At 36.8% G+C, this 16,066-nt stretch overlaps 1 protein-coding gene and 1 long non-coding RNA gene across 3 annotated transcripts in view; one reads left to right on the top strand and one right to left on the bottom strand.

Annotated features, from left to right (window-relative positions):
- Positions 1–16,066, top strand: part of CFAP58 (cilia and flagella associated protein 58) — a 119,589-nt gene that overhangs the window by 64,718 nt on the left and 38,805 nt on the right. The window lies entirely within an intron of this gene.
- Positions 6,969–10,340, bottom strand: LOC107650742 (uncharacterized). Its single transcript, XR_001626661.2, has 2 exons — positions 10,255–10,340; positions 6,969–7,551 (listed from the first exon to the last, which is right to left on the bottom strand). It is a non-coding gene; the product is annotated as an uncharacterized LOC107650742 (long non-coding RNA).

Below are 16,066 nucleotides of genomic sequence, written 5' to 3'. Positions count from 1 at the left end.
ATAGTGACGTATTGAAAATACATAAAGTTATAAAACTACCTTGCTGGGTTCTGATTAATGTCGCTTTAGGAAATTGTCACATTATATACTCAGCTTTCCCTGTCACATGTGCCTAGGGGGCCTGGGAAATGGGGACAGCCCATAGATAGATAGAAAGATACACAAATGGCTAAATGAAGCAGAGGAGCTCCGTATTTGTTAGTATCTCAATCCTGCATTTCCAAGGTGAACTTTCTCTCTAATTTAATTTTATGACTGAGTAGGTCTGCTTTATTTAGCTGTAAAATATCTTGAATTAGCCAAGAGTTTGAATTGATTTTGCAGTGGCTATGAGTTTATACAGGGGGAACCACATTAAATATCTTCATATTGTTTGGTATCATAGAAGTAGCCCTATTACGTTGGCTCCGACTCCGTTTATAATAGGTTAAATGTACATTTTTTTTTACATCTCAAAGGATTTCTCTAGTGCTTCCAATATGATTCCTGGTAGCAATTTGCCTGGGGAGTTGAGATTTAGGAGTGGAGAGCCTTTTCAGGGAGTGCAAGAATGAGGCAAAGGTAGGAGCATACACGGTTGAATGTCAGAAGAAGGAGCGCACCTAGATTGAGTTGCTTTGAATCTTGCATGGGACTGCATGGCGAGGTGCAAAATCTATACTGTGGAGAGAAGCCCGAAAAGCCTTGATTCTGGCATAAAAGAATTCCTGAGGGAATCTGTCGACTGCAAATGGAGATACAGACTTGACTCAACAGAGATACCACCATTTTTATGACTATTTTCAAAACAATTGTTCCACTATTGAGTGACCGTACCAGGATTTGGAAGAAATGGCTCCAAGATTTTGCTCCAGTTTCTTTTGGTATGACTTCTGCAAACATCATAATTCTTGCTTCCTCTGTTAGCAGTTAACTAACAAATCTCAGGCCCCAAAGCTGTGCTGGAATTATTAATGATGCATATTAGAAAGACTTTGTGCCACAGGAAGACACAGTGGAAATTAAAATTGTTAAATAGAAACTACAATGTTAATTAAGTTTTGTTTCAAAATTTGAGGTGAAGAACATGATTTTATTGCTTAGAAAAAACACTGCCAGGACTAAGTATTGGTTCCAAGGCAGAAGAGCAATAAAGGCTAGACAATTAGGCTTAAGTGACTTGCTCAAGCTCACACAGCTAGGAAGTATCTGAGGACAGATTTGAACCTGGGACTTCCCATTTTCAGGCCTGGCACAGAGCTACCTAGTTACCCTAGAAAAACACTAGATGAGAGGGGAAGTCCCTTCTAGTGGAGCTCTACCATTCTTTTTACTAAGGATTCAAAATGGTGAATCCAATGAAAAAGATTCTTTCTTGACTTACTTCTAGTAAACTAGCTTCTCTGCTACTTTAATTCCTCCCCCCTAAAACAGTATGAATTTTCTTAGTATTATAGTTTTACTCAACCTGTCCCCTAGGGTGAAGAGAGAAATTGGACCCACTTGTGCAGAACACTAAAGGTAGTCATAAAAATGGCAGTATGCATGTTGATTTATGCACTATAGTAAATTAAATAATACATGAGTGCTTACCCTGTACCCTCTCTAGCTCGTATAGAGGTTGAAAAGATGGATGATGGGATTATAGGTTTAGACCTGGAAGACACTATAAAGGTCATCTAGTTCAATTCCCTTTATTTACAGATGAGAAAGATGAACCTTAGACCAATGAGATGACTTTTCCAATATCACATAGATACTAAGGGACAGAATCAGGATTTGAACTCTGGTCCTCTGACAACAAATCTGGTCCTAATTTTACTGAATCATGCTACTTTAAAAAAAATTTAAACCCTTATCTTCCATCTTTGAATCAATACTGTGTAGGCAATGGGGGTAAGTGACTTGTCCAGGGTCACACAGCTGGGAAGTGTCTGAGGTCAAATTTGAACCCAGGACCTCCCATCTCTAGGCCTGACTCTCAATCCACTAAGTTATCCAGCTGCCCCATCTGCCCTGCTACTTTTTGAAGATAGAATAGGCATTGCTTTTAAGGAATTAAGTATGACAGATTATGAGTACAAAAATAGCTCTATGTGATATACGCTAGACAATATATATCTGTGTGGATATATGTGCATACATTTGTGTCTATGTGCATATATATGTAAATGATATCTACAGTAAATTCTTCTATTTCCTTTCTTCTCCCTCTGTCACTCTTTTCTTAATTCTCTTCAGTCTGATATCTGACATCATCATTCAACTTTCTCCAAAGTTACCAATGCTCTCTTAATAGACAAATCAAATTACTTTTTCTCATTCATCCTCTCTGCAGTGTTTCACTGCCAACCACTCTTTTCTCCTTCTCTCTTCTCTTTAAATTTTGACATTGCATGACATTGTTCTTTTCTGGTTCTCCCTTTCCCTGGCTACTCTCTTTCCTATTTTCCTTTGGAAAATGTATCTGCATCCCAGAATAAAGTTCTCTTAGTCTCCTGGATGTTCTTCCAGGTCACAGCCATTAATCATAGGGGTCCTCCAGGGCTTTTCCTCCCTCGATACTATTTTGCTTAGTGATTTCATCAGCAATCCTGGAATCAATTATATTTTCCATGCTATAATTCTTAGATTTATTTGTCTAGCCCTGACTTTTCTTAGAACCTCCAGTTCCCCTCTCAATTATCTTTTGGATGTCTCAAACAGAATATCTTATAGACATCATAGCCTTAACATAACCAAATTTGAATTTTTTCCCTTCCTTCTTCCTTCCTTCCTTCCTTCCTTCCTTCCTTCCTTCCTTCCTTCCTTCCTTCCTTCCTTCCTTCCTTCCTTCCTTCCTTCCTTCCTTTCTCTTTCTTTCTTTCTTTCTTTCTTTCTTTCTTTCTTTCTTTCTTTCTTTCTTTCTTTCTTTCTTTCTTTCTTTCTTTCTTTCTTTCTTTCTTTCTTTCTTTCTTTCTTTCTTTCTTTCTTTCTCTTTCTTTCTTTCTTTCTTTCTTTCTTTCTTTCTTTCTTTCTTTCTTTCTTTCTTTCTTTCTTTCTTTCTTTCTCTCCAAACCATCCCCTCTTCTTAACTTTCCTTCTTCCTAACCACCCAGGCTCACATCCTAGGTGTCATCTTTAACTCCTCATTCTTTCAATCCTATATCCAAACAGTTGCCAAGTCTTGTTAACCCTACCTTTGTAACATCTGTCATAGACATGCTTTTTTCCCTCATCACCTCACATTAGACTGTTGAAATAGACTTCTGATTTTTCTCCCTGCCTCAACTCTGTCTCCATTTCAGACCATTGTCTACACTGCTGTCAAGCTGATTTTTCTAAAGCAAAAATCTATCTCTGTCACCTCCCTAATTCAATAAACTCCAATGATTCCCTTCTATCCCAAGGATCAAATAGAAAATACTCATGAGTTTTTAAAAAACCCTTACCGTCTATCTTGGAATCAATACTAGATATCCATTGCAAGGCAGAAGAGTAGTAAGGGCTAGGCAATGAGGGTTCAATAACTTGCCCAGGGTCACGCAACTAGGAAGTGTCTGGGTCATATCTGAACCCAGGTCCTCTCATCTCCAGGCCTGACCATCCACATATGCTCTCTCTGCTCTTTTAAAGCCTTTTATAACCTCCATTCTTTCACACTTGATCCTTCCCTCTCCCCCATCCTTCCTCCGTACAATCTGTGAACCATACAATCTTGACTCCTTGCTAATTTGAGCATAACATTTTATTTCTTGACTTGGGATATTTTACTGGCTATCCTTCATGCCTGGAACTTTCTCCTTCCTCAGCTTCTACCTCCTGGATTCAATGATTTCCTTCAGCTCTTAGCCCAAATCCATTCTTCTATAAGAAGTCTTTCTAAGTCCTTAAATCTTAGTGCCTTCTCTCTAAGACTAAGCCCAAGTAATCCTGCCTATGACTTGTTTGTACATAATTATTTGACAAACTCCAGGCTCCTCAAGAGCAGGCACTTTTTTTTGATTTTCTTTATACTTCATTGCTTAGTGTAGTCCCTGACACATAGTAGGTACTTAATAAATGTTTGCTGACAACCCCCTCTCTGCAGCATAGCATTTTATGGGTGCTCAGTAATTACTCTTTCCTTCACCCTTTAAAAGGAAATGGGCACTGCTTCATTGGATCTTTTAGCATTTTGGAAACATAGGAAAAACTTCCTTTTTAGGTCAACTGAAAATATTAAGCAATAATATTTTTTTTCTAGTCTAAAATTCTTATCAGATTTTCCTCTGTAAGAAGACATTTAAAAAGTCAATAGCAAAGGCTAAGACCCTGGGGAATAGGGATTATGGGTAATAGTGAAACTTAGAACAAAAAGTACCTCTTATATAGTGGAGATCATTGCCTTTCCTACCAAATCAGAGATGATGTGACCCACCTAAGGGTTCTCTTTTCCATTCCAAAAGGATTAAGACATTAATTATAAGGAGGACATCTTTTCAGCCCTTTGGAGAGAAGTGGTCAAAGAAGGAATACAGCAGTTTTAGGAGATTAAGTGACTACTGCTCTAGGATTTGACCAAAACCAAAACCAAAATCTATTTTAAGACATTTTAAGACCCTTTGTTCCAACTTCCTGTATTCAAAATTGCCTAATGGTAGGGAAGGTCCAAAGGCATGAGAGGGCTCTGTATGTTTAGCCATCTCTCTCTTTGATCAAGAAATTTTTAGACTTGGACTATTGATAAATTGCTTCTAGTAGACTTATGCCCAAAATATGAAGTACAGTATTGATATTTTTTTCTTCGACAAAATCTTTCAGAGAGAGTGTATTTGTAGTTTTATTATGTGTCTGTATTTAGGCTTTCTTCAAACTTTGTTCAGCTTCATTTAAGAGGAATAAGATTCTGAGTCATCCTTCTTACATGCTTGCTTAGGTATACTTAATACTCTCAATTATCATGTGCTTTCCTATTTTACCTTACAGTGGCCTTTCTATAAATGTGTTGGGGATGACTTCTTTTAAAATCAGAATTCTGTGGGTATTAGAGATTTTGTTATAGAAATGGTACTTTACTTTGGTTGATTGAAGTTAAAAATAGTTTAAACTTTTCAGAGATGATACATAACCCCAAATCCTTACAGTAATGGTCAGTCTAAATGAACTACTAAATGGATTTCAGTATGGACCAGCCCTTTGGTTTCATCAGGAAGGTTCTTTACTCTTGTACATATTGGAGGAGAAATTTAAAAAAAAAAAGATCTTTTGAAGGGTCTCAAAAAATGAAATGGGTTAAATTACATATTTCCTTATTTTTTAAACTCAATTTTAAATAGATTTTAATTTAAAACATTTATTGCTATTTAAAAAAAATATCATCTGCATTTCCTAATGTATAGCTTCCCCTTTCTTTTCCTACCAGAGTTATCTCTCCAAATAAAACTAACAAACACATTGAATTAATCCAACATTCTATGTTACATCCTCAAGTCATTTTAATTTATCAGGAATCTAGACAACTGTTAGGCACTTATTTAGTTTGTGGTTTTGTCTGCCTGATAAACTAGAAATGTGATGGACAAACATAAATTTTCTTTTAGATTTTAAGCATCATTAGGGTAGTCTCTATTGCATTCACTTTTGTTCCTCTGGAAATACTAAGTACATAGAAGATGCTCAGGAAAAACAGTATCAGAGGTGTGATTAGAGGAGTCAATCTGAAGAGTTCCCTAGTCAATCTGAGGCAATGACTGGGTTGGCTGTTGCTTGGAGGGCACCCCCTCCCCACAAAATCTGAGCATACTCCCTGGTTATGGATTGATTGAATTTCAGAGCATTGAGTGGCCTCTTTATGAGAACCCACCTCTCTTTTCTGCAGCCTGTATAAGTGAGCTGGTTAGTTTCTCTCATTCTCTTCATTTCCTGGCTTTTTCCCTGCTTTCTTCTGGATTATAGTGGTGGAATGTGGGAAGGGGATTTTTCCCTTTCCCTCCTGCCAAGGAGCAGCTGATGATTCACAGTCGTAGGGACACATGTTGTGATACATGCACACATACATACAGACATACATACACACACATGCACATATATGAGAAGGAAGCTCATGAACAGTCAATCAACAAACTTTTCTTAAATCCCTTCTATGTGCTTAGGCACTGGGAATACTAATACAAGGAATGAACTAATCCCTATTGTCAAGGAGGTGTCATTCTCATGATAATGTTCCTAATCTCTAACCTCTTGTGTAGAGGAGGGGATATTTTGAACTCTCTAAGCACATGACCCAGGAATTTAGCCTTCTACCCAGAATTGGAAAGTTTTCTGAGCAGCAGCAGCTTTGGCAGTTGCTTCATGGGTAGTTGTGAGTTTATGAGTTCCTACATTTGAGAGTTCTAGACAAAGAAGGGACTTTCTCATGCAGTGTGCTTCTTAAGAGAAAAAATAAGATAGTTCACTTAGTTCATGAGTAGGATCTGAGTTGGGGAGCAAAGCCACAATTTACTTGGACAGTGTCTGATAGGATGGAAATTACTTTTTTTTTAGCAGTCCCCAAAGCATGTTCACCTTCCAAGGGTTCCAGGGAGGAATTGTTTATGATTGTAAGAAAAAAGGATTTCACTCAATGTCAGAGTGTTCTAATAGGAACCCTAAATTCAGTTCCCTTTTGGGGTAGAGCTATTGGGCTATTTGAATTCTTTATAGTTCTCTGTCTTTGTTCCCAAGTTCCTGTGTCTTTTGCATCTGGAATGAAATTAAGGTTGTTCCATACCCTGTACACATTAGTAACTTGAGGACCTGTACAGGAGTTAATTATATTTGAGGAAATCTAGACATAAATTTTACCATGAGCATATCAGGAACTATTCCAGGGGGATTTCAGGTGGGGACAATGAGTCAAAGAGAGAAAATGACCTTCTTAGGTTTAGACTTCCAGGATTGAACCCAGGCTGTGTGAACCCAAACTGTTCCCTGGACCATGGAATGAGTGATATTTTCCTAGAACAGCATTAATTAGAATCTCAGCAAGGTTATCTAGCAGGCACTCAGTCAATATTTATTGGTCAGCTGGTTGAAAATCAATTCCAAATCAAGAAAAGTATACTCATTTCTGTGCGCTTTAAATGTTTCCTCAAGACGCTGTAATTCCTTGATTGTGTAGGCTTCCTTCCCTGACATACACCACAATCTTGTTAAGATTTAGTAGGAAGTATCTGAGAGTCGTGGGCTGCTGAAACATTTATCACCCACTTGGCTAGTCTGGGGATGAGTCTCTTTCTTAGCTAAATTTGTCAACAGACCACAGAGAAGGGGATGGCCATTTCCTGGGCTCACACGCTTGAGTCTTTTAAGCTTGAAAGAAACTGCCAGAACTTGCAATGATGCGGGTCTGGATTTTTGAAAACTTGGGATCATCGTCTATGGCAAAATGAAACACAATAAGACATCAGAGGGATGTGGACTGTGTATTTGGATGAACCTGACATGCTGACTTTGAAAGGGCTTCGAGCAAATTTTCAAGCAAAAAGAGGAAGTAGGTACTTAGGAATTCTCAGGTCTTCAGACATGCAAACCTTTGGCACAAGAAATATGTGATTCGCCCCTTCCTGTGACCTGAAATATAGAAATGTAAGCAACTTGAGGCCAGAGACAATTTTATCTTTTTTTTCTTTGCTCCCTTGATAGCTAGAACAATGCCTTTTATGGTTAATGCAAATATATATATATATATATATATATATATATATATGTGTGTGTGTGTGTGTGTGTATATATATGTATATATATACACACACATATATAATATATATATATATATATATATATATATATATATTTTTTTTTTTTTACTAAAGCCCAATTCAGTAAAGAAACTCTCCCTGCTGTTACAGATGGGCACCTTCTTGGCGTCTTAGATTGTTGCCAAGGGACATTAAGAGACTAAATGACTGGCCTGGGATAATAGCCAGTTTGCATCAGATATAGGACCTGAATCTAAGTTTTTTCTGATTTTGACCCTTACTCTGTCCACGGTGCCAGCTTCCCTTACAGGCACTTAATAAGTGATTGTTGATTGATTTAAACCAGTTTTCAAGGAGATTCTCTTCAAAAAGTAACTTCTAAAATGACACTTTGTGTTCTGAATCATTTTCTTTTTTTTTCCCTCTTAAACCTTTACCTTCTATCTTCATATCATTTCTAAGTCAGAAGATCAATAAGGGTCAGGTCAGTGAGGTTAAGTGATTTGTCCTAGATCACAAAACTAGGAAGTGTCTGAACCCAGGTTTTTTTTTTTACTCCAGACTCGGCACACGTACCCATTGTGCTACCTGGTTGTCCTGCTCTGAACCATTTTCAGAGATTTTATTTGGGTCCATACATTCTTGGGTCAGCTTCTGGATTTCTCAGGGCTGTGGCTGGCCCATTGGTTACCATCTTGCTGAGCTGAATCTCTGTAACAGTTCTTACTTTTGTGAGTATGGTGGAAAAGGCTTTGCATTCAAAAAATGGAGGCCACTAAACTGTACATAAGGATCATTTAAAAATGAATTCTAAGACAAAAGAGTGTCAAAAGCTAAGCAAACAAGGTTAAGTGACTTGCCCAGGGTCATACAACTCCAGGCCTGATTCTCTATTCACTGTGCTACCCAGTGTAAAAATTAAATTTAGTCCCTAGTAATAGAAATATTATATTTTATGAGATTTATTAAAGATTATTAGAAATCAAGGAATAAAGAAATACAAAATAAGAAAACCACATGCCCAGGGCTGATTAGCCTATTTAAAGCTTACTTACTATATCTTGCAATAGCCCAGCAGAGAGAGCATGAGCATAGAAAAGGAAGAGGTAGCCAGTTAAATACTCATTGTGATCTCACCCAGGTGAAAACGCAGGTGAGATTATAGGGAATTCTGGGTACTACCAAGGACTTCTGGGTATTGAAGTCTAGGGTTCAAATCTCCATTTTACACTAGCTGTCCCCCAATTACATTTTAATATGATTTGAGTCACACTAAGTGGGTTCATGGGCATGTATTTGAAACCTCGAGATCTAGTGACTTGCCCAGGGGTAACACAATAAGATCATTTGTCAGAGATTTGAACTCAGGTCTTTCTAGTTTCAAACTTGGCTCCCCATGTACTATACTAAGTTGCTTCTCAAGTGATATAAGAAGCGTTTTATTTTAATCTTTGCCTGATGTGATATTTTAATATGCTTGACATCTGGTTGGTACCCTGGGCTTTTGTTACTGACATGCTTCTCTTTGCTTTAATCTTTTATTCTCTTTATTTGAGAAATTATAGTTTGCTGCATGATTTAACTTCTTTTATAGAAGAAACAGCTGTGATGTCATAGCAGAGCACATTTCTTAGGGGCTGTACATTTTCCTCCTGTGCATTTGGGAACATTTCCCATGATACATTTGTTCATTTCTATTTTGTAATCTGACTCCATCTTGAATACACGTATGAACCAGAAATGTATTGGTTGATAAATGAATCTTTCAAAAAGTGTTGACATTTGCAATTTTCTTTGGTTTCTACTTACTGAAATCTAATAGGTATAGGGTAAAATTCTAAATAGAAAATAGTATTTTTTTTTCCTAGAGGAAGAGTTAATTTAAATTACTTAAAAAAAAAGTAAAGATGCATAACAATCAACATAACTACATAAATTTGTTACAAGAGCAGCATTTAAATAGGAAAATTGCTTTTTAGTAAAATACATAGTAAAGTTATATATATATATATATTAACTAGAAATGGAAAGCAAGTAGATTACTTGGAACAGAAACAAAGTATGTTGAATAAAGGAATTCTCAGTGGAACATTTAGATTCTTATTAAATCAGTATACAATTATATTTCATTTCCAAGTAAAACAGATTTTCAGTGATAAATGTTTGTGGACAGGAGCAAGATGCAGAGTTATTTAAGAAATTAAAAGAAAATGATTCAAAACAAGAACTCTGGGGAGTCCTGTCTAGCTTTAGCTCTTCTCATAGTTTTTCTCCAGAAATATCTCAGACATAAAGGTGCTACTTACAAGGATGAGAAAATTTGCAGCTGGAGCAGAAATTAATTTGTATTTATAGTCCAAACACCTACATGAATCCTTAATCGGATTTTTTATGATTTTAAGAGAATTTATAGAATCGTTTAGATTGGAAAAAATCTCTAGTGGGTCATCAAGTTCACCCCTCCTTATAATGGTGGGATTGATTTTATTATGCCTCAAGCAGCTCTGATAAATGGGTGTCAAAATGGGCTCCTGTTTCATGAATTTAACAATGTATAACCCCATCTTCTACAGACCTGATGTGTAGGTGAGAGCCTGATTGCGGCTGACTTTATTCTCCAGAGACTTTTTTCTGAGTTCCTGATGCATAGTCTTCCCTGAAACAGATGCCAAATATGTAGCTTATTAAGGATTATACTGAAGTCATCAGACTTATTTTGCTTTTGGCTTTTGATGACTTAGTTCAGCTTCATTGTAGAGGCAGGATAAGATAAAATGGATTTCCCCTATTGTGTCTTCCTCTGAAAGCCTGATAGAAAAGTCCAGGACCATCTGGTGTGGTCACTGGTAACCTACAAATGTACTGGTGAGTTAATGCATACTTTGAACAGTGTGCCATCAGTTTCTAGGAATGAAATAATGAGCTACACCTCTATTATTGCTCTATTCCCCATCACCTATGTTCTAGTAAATATTCATTTTGACAGATAATAATCATTGAATAAATGTTTTTTTTTAGTTGAATTGAGTCACTAGAGAGTTCTCAGTGATATTGCCTGCTTCATTAAAAGGTTGAGTATAATAAATTCAATTAAAAATATATTAAGCACCTACTTACTATGTACAGAACATTATTCTAGTCACTAAGAGAGCTACAAAGATGAATAAAATATGGTCCCTAATGTCAAGAAACTTGTGATCTAGTTGGGGAGGAAGAACTAACGAGACTATTTTATGGGTGTTCAAAGTATGACTATTAAATGAGACTTATTTTTGTATGCTGCTAATGGGAACTACTATGGAAGACAATGTTATCTGCAATTACATACAATAGATTGATCTTTTTTTGTCATACAATTAATTAGATACCAAGTCAGTGGATAAATTGGGTAGGTGCTATTTTTTGTTGTTACTTAGTTGTATCCAGCTCTTTGTGACCCCATTTTGGTTTCTCTTGGTAAAGCTACTGGAATTGTTTGCCATGTCCTTCTCTGGCTGATGGAAACAAAGAGGATTAAGTGACTTCTCCAGGATCACACAGCTAATACGTGTCTGAAGCTGGATTTGAACTCAAGTCCTGTGACTCTTAGCTCCTTTGTGAATGAGCTATAGAAAGTAGGGACAAAAGGAGTTAGAGCAAGAAACCACTAGTGTGGTCTGAGTGTAGTTGTTGGGTGAAGGCTTCCAAGGGAGCTGGGGGTTGAGCAGGGATCTGAAAGAAAGGGCAGAATCTTGAATTCCTGGAGGTTCTTTCAGGAAGGGAGAGAGGTCAGCCTGAGGGAAGGGATAGAGTGGACAGTGAGCACGGTATGTGTGGGTGGACTATATGCTTGACTGGTGCATGGTGAGGGGGTAATGGAAAATAAGATTGCAAAGGCAGGATGGAGGGAAATGATGGAAGGTGCTAAAAGCCAAGCAGAAGAGTTTAGACTGGACACATTAGCTAATAGGAAGCCATGAAGGTTCTTGAGAAGTGGAGTAATATGATGGTTGTGATATTTAGGGAAGATTAATCTGACAGTATTGTGGAAAATAGATTCAAAAGGGAAAGAGGCAGAGACAAGCCTAGTTAGGCGCCATTTGTGGGAATCTATGGTAGGGGTATCATGGCCCACGTGTGGATAGGTTTGGTCAGCAAAACTCCCCAGTGGGGCCCAAACCAGATTAAAAACATAATGGAGAAATGTTTATCAAAATAAATACAAATATAAGTCAATGTAGATAATGCTAACTTATGGTTTTAAAAATTAATATCCTTTTCTAATTTAAGTTTACCACCACTGATATGAGGAATCATGGGGGGGGGGGGAGGGAAGTGGGGATATTAGCAGATTGGACAAATTGAAGTGACATTTTGAATAAGGAACCAACAGGATTTAGTATGAATGTCTATGGGAAGAATACAAGTGAGAGAGGAAACAAAGATGACTTCAAAATTGACTTCAAGATTTCATGCTCAGGAAATTAGGAGAAAATGAAAAATAATTTGGGGGGGACAGCTAGGGTCACCCAGTGGTTTGAGAGCCAAGTCTAGAGACGGGAAGCCCTGGGTTCAAATGTGGCCTCAGACACTTCCATGGCATGTGTTCACTCTCACTGCTTAGCCTTTATCACTCTTCTGCCTTGGAACTAATACATAGTAATTGTATTTAGAATTTTGTACTTGAACTACATTTCCCAGCATTCCTTTTTCATTCCCATGCTACATCATGTTTTGTAGATAAAAGTTTCTGTAACTCTGCCCTGTCTCCTCCCACTTTCATGGGCTGGGAAACTGCTCCTTGCTCAGGCTATCACTTTCCTCTATTTCAAGTGATTATTAATAAATCTTATAAAATACGATACTTGGAGTATTGGATATTAATTTTAATCTTACATTTCTAAGACAGAAAGTAAAGGTTAAAAAAAAAGAAGTGAGGAATTTGAGAAAAGGAAGTCCATTAATAAAAGATTCCAAGCTTGGTTTAGGAAACAGGTCAAAGTTGTCATCCTGTTCAGCAGTAGGACCAGGAGAAATGATTGTATTTCCAACCTGGGGGAGATAGGGGCACTCAGACTCAAAAAAGAAAGAAGATACAACAAATAGAGGGCTAGAGTTGAAAAATAAAATAATTCCGGCTGATATTTATGTAGATAACACTTTAAAGTTTTCAAAATATTTTATATTTTCATTTCACAACCAAGGAATTAGGTATGATAGGCATTAGTTTGACAACTGAGGTTTAGAAGTTAAGTGACTTGTCCTCGGTCATGCTGCTAATCTATATTAAAGGTAGGATTTGGATGCAGTCTTTCTAATTCTTAAATTCATCTTGCTGTCCATTATAACATGTTTCTTTTCCTTGGGTGAAACACAGTGAATATGTGGTAGGGGGAAGAGTTGTGATGTGAATTTTGGAGTCTTTCATTCAAAAAAACACTTCTTGAGTACTTGCTATTTATAAAACATTATGCTGAGCATTGTTGTAGATATAAAAGTAAAAGAAAACAAACAAACTTGGTCATTGCCTTTAAGGTGGTGGGGAGGGACATTGAAGAGAATGGTATACATTATTTCATTATTTCCTCTACTGGAAGTGATTTCCCGTCATTTGAGCTCATGACACCTTATACAGCCTTTGCATATTTGTTGTTGAGTCGTATGAGTTGTGTCCAACTCTTTGGGAACTCCATTCTATGATTTTCTTGATAAAGATACTGCAGTGGTTTACCATTTCCTTCTCCAGCTCATTTTACAGATGAGTAATTGAGGCAAACATGGTTAAATTACTTATCTAGGGTCATACAGCTAGTAAGAGTCTGAGGTCAGATTTGAACTCAGTATGATGAAGTAAGATGAGCCTTTCTGATCCCAGGACTGGCACTCCATTTACTTTGACTCCTAACAACCCTTTATATATTTATGTTCTAATTTGTAAAAGTACATATTTATCTATATTCAGGACTCATTTCTTTCTATTAGATCATAAGCTCTTTGAAGATAGTGACCATGTCTTATTTATCTTTATATTTTTCCTAACATGCATTAGGTCCTTAATAAATACTGAAAAATGAATTAAAGGTACACACCACACACAAATACAAAATAGAAATGGTGACTAACATAAGTGTACAAAGAAAAATATTTGAGGAGTTTCAAGGAAAGAAAGATTTTCTTCTTGAGATATAAAGGAAGGCTTCATGAAAGGGGATAGCATTTGAGTTGGGTCTTGAAGGGTAGGTAGGATTTTTGATAATTGGAGACTGGAGGATGAGAGAGAGACTGTTTCATATCTAAGGTTTGAGGGAACAAAGAGACAGCCAGGATAGCTTAGGATAGTTTTTTCAGAATGACAGTTAGGTCTCCCATGTGGCTACTGTTTTCCATATTCATGGGCATGGAAATGAATGATTTCTCTATTGGAATGAGAAGGGACTATGCCTTGGAGAAATCTCACATTTAGGATACAGAGAAAGAAGACAGGTTAACGAAGATATTCTTTTTTTCCCCTTATTTTATTTTTTAAGAGAAAGAGAATTGGGATGGTGCAGTGGCATGGAAATCAAAGGAGCAAAGAGTTTCAAACTGGTGATTTTCAGCAGTTAAGTGCTGAAGAATGGAGAAGAATGAGAACTAAGAAAGAACTTTTAGATTTGACTAGAAGGAGGCCATTGGCAACCTCTGTAACTGAAATTCTTATAGAATGGAAAGGGGCAGAATTTAGATGCTTGGGAGCCAAGAAAGGCAATGAGTGGTAAGGAAATAGAGCTGGTTCTAGAAATACTACTTGTTACAGAAATTGTCATTTGGGGGAGAGAAGTAGCATGATAAGTAAAAGGGGCACCAGGATCAAAGATATATATTATATATATGTATAATATTTCTACACATATTATACATATATATATATATATATAATTTTGTTTTTTAAATAGGGTTCACTTATAAATACATTGGTGGTGGAGTTGTGAACTGATCCAGCCATTCTGGTGGGCAAAGGGCTATGAAATAGTATATACCCTTTGACCCAGTAATACCACTACTAGATCTGTATCCCAAAGAGATCATAAAATAGGGAAAATTACTTGTACAAAATATTTATAGCTGTTCTTTTTTTGTGGTGGCTAAGAATTAGAAACTAAAAGGATGTCCATCAGTTGGGAATGGCTGAAAAAATTGTGGTATATGATGGTGATGGAATACTATTGTGCTATAAGGAACAATTAAACAGGATGATTTCAGAAAGAGCTGGAAAGACCTTCATGGACTGAGCTAAAGTGAAATAAGTAGAACCAGGTACACTGGTTGTACACTGTACACAGTAACAACAATATTGTGGAACTATCAACTGTAAGCTACTCTCAGCAGTACAATGATCCAGGACAATTCTGAGGAACTTATGACAAAGAATGTTATCCACTTCCAGAGGGGGAAAAACTATTGGAGTATGAATGCAGATGTAAGCATATGGTTTTTCATTTGTTTATTTGGGTATGTTTTGAGGTTTTGGTTTTATAAGACTAGTCACTTACAAAAATGAACAATATGGAAATATGTTTTGTAGACTGAATTGCTTGCTAGCTCTGGGAGAAGGGAGAGAAGGAGGGAAGGAGAGAATTTGGATCATATCACTTTGGAAAATTTATGTAGAAATTTGTTATTACATGTAATTGGTTAAAAAAAATAAAAATAAAATAAATAGGGGCCACTCAAGCATGCTTAAAAGCCAAGGAAAAGGGGCAAAAAGGAATGATAGTAATAACCCATATGTATTATAGACTTTTAAGATTTACAAAGTGGGGTCAGCTAAGTAGCACAGTGGAAAAAGAGCCTGGAGTCAGGATGACCTGGATTCAAATATGCCCTCAAATACTTTCTAGCTGTATGATCCTGGGCAAGTCACTTAGCCCATTTGCCTAGTCCTAGCCCGTCTATCTTAGAGTTGTTACTAAGACAAAAAGTAAGAATTAAAAAAAAAGACTTACAAAATGTTTTCATTATAACAATCCTGTGAGGCTAAAATGTTTATAGCCTCATTTTATGCCTGGGAAACTGAGGCAGAGTAGTTCAGTAACAGGGAGTAAAAATAAGGGCTTGGAATGAAATATGGACTTTCTGACTCTTGAATCCAACATTCACCATTATATGATATTCATTCATTTCAATTCAGTTCCACAAGTATTTATTAAATATTGACTTATATGTATTAGGTGTCAAGGATACAGAGACAAAAGGAAAAATAGCTCCTGCCCTCAGGAAGCTTCCATTTTTACCAGGGAGGATGTAATATTTACACAAATAAATACATAGAAAGTTATTTAAGGAGATAGAGGAGTTAACAATTAAGAGGGATTAGGAAAGACTTCTTACCTGTGAAGATGGTACCTGTGAAGATTGGATTTGGCTAT

This window comes from Monodelphis domestica, chromosome 1 (assembly GCF_027887165.1).
Source record: "Monodelphis domestica isolate mMonDom1 chromosome 1, mMonDom1.pri, whole genome shotgun sequence".
NCBI classification, from domain to species: domain Eukaryota; kingdom Metazoa; phylum Chordata; class Mammalia; order Didelphimorphia; family Didelphidae; genus Monodelphis; species Monodelphis domestica.
The sequence above is the reverse complement of the archived record's forward strand: the minus strand, read 5'-3'. Positions and strand labels throughout refer to the sequence as shown.